The following is a 1,829-nucleotide window of genomic DNA, read 5'->3' as shown; positions in this document are numbered from 1 at the left end:
GTGGTGTGTGCCTGTAATCCCAGCTATTTGGGAGGCTGAGGCAAGAGAATCACTTGAACCCGAGAGGTAGAGGTTGCAATGAGATGTGATGGTGCCACTGGATTCCAGCCTGGGCAACAGAGCAGATTCGGTCTCAAAAAATATAAATAAATAAATAAATATCCAAAATACATAAAGAACTCAAGCAACTCAATAGTAAAAACAAGCAAATAACTGAATTAACAAATTGGCAAAAGATGTGAATAGACATTTTTGTCAAAAGAAATCATCAGGGAAATGCAAATCAAAAGCACAATGAGATATTATCTTACCCATGTTGGAATGGCTATTATCAAAAGGACAAGAAATAACAAGTACGGGTGAGGATGTGGAGAAAGGGGAATTCATACACACTGTTGGTGGGAATATAAATTAGTACAGTCGTTATAGAAAACAGAATCTAAGAGAATCTAAGATCCTCACAAAATTAAAAATAGAACTGTCATATGATCCAGCAATCCCACTACTGGGTACACATTCAAAGGAAATAAAATCAGTTATGTTGAGATATCTGCATGCCTACATTTGTTGCAGCACTAATCAAAGCCAAAATTGGAATCTGCCTAAATGCCCTTCTACAAATGAATGGATAACAAATGTGGTATTATACAATATATACATGCACTGAAACATCACACTGTCTCCTGCACATAAATATGTTACCATGTTGTAATAAATGGCAGTATCTCCTGTTTTATGTGTGTGTGTGTATATATATAATAAATATTCCTACCTTCACATACATATATACACAAACACACAATAGAATACTATTCAGTCATAAAACAGAATGAAATTATGTCATTTACGGCAACATGAATGAATCTGGGGGACATTATGTTAAGTGAAATAAGTCAGGCACAGAAATACAAACACCTAATCATCAAAGGTCTTGGTTTTTAGTTTTGTTTGACCAATAAAAATTGTATATATTCAAGGTGTAAAATGTGATGATTCGATATATGCATGCATTGTGTAATGATTACCACGGTCAAATGAACACAACCACACTGCTTATACTTACCACTGTATATGTGTGTCTGTGTCTGTACACAGACACAACACAATACTATTAATAGTACTGTTAATAGTAATACAATACTATTAACTATAGTCATCATGCTGTATATTAGATCACCAGAATTTATTCTTTTTTTTTTTTTTCTTTTTGAGACAGAGTCTCGCTCTGTCACTCAGGCTAGAGTGCAGTGGCACGATCTCAACTCACTGCAAGTTCCGCCTCCCTGGTACAAACAATTCTCCCTGCCTTAGCCTCCCGAGTAGCTGATATTACAGGCACCTGCCACCATGCCCAGCTAATTTTTGTATTTTTTAGTAGAGACGGGTTTTCGCCATGTTGGCCAGGCTGGTCTTGAAATCCTGACCTCAGGTGATCTGCCCACCTCGGCCTCCCAAAGTGATGGGATTACAGGCATAAGCCATCACACCTGGCCTTTATTCATCTTATAACTGAAAATGTGTATCCTTTAACCAGCATCTCTCCATTCGCTCCTCCTGCTCAGCCCATGGTACTCTCGGATTCTATAGTTCAACATTTTTAGATTCCACTGAAAAGTGAAATCATACAGTATTTGTCACTGTGTCTGGTTTATTTCAGTTAACATAATGATTTTTAGGCTAATGTATCATGTTGTTTTAGACTTATGTTACCATGATGTAATAAATGCCAGTATCTCCTCCTGCTTTAAGGTTGGGTGATATTCCATTATGTGTGGAATTACACAATCACATTTTAGCATCCAGCCTTTAATCCCTCCCTCCCTCCCCCC

This window comes from Mandrillus leucophaeus, unplaced genomic scaffold (assembly GCF_000951045.1).
Source record: "Mandrillus leucophaeus isolate KB7577 unplaced genomic scaffold, Mleu.le_1.0 Scaffold528, whole genome shotgun sequence".
NCBI lineage: Eukaryota > Metazoa > Chordata > Mammalia > Primates > Cercopithecidae > Mandrillus > Mandrillus leucophaeus.
This window is presented reverse-complemented; position numbering follows the sequence as displayed.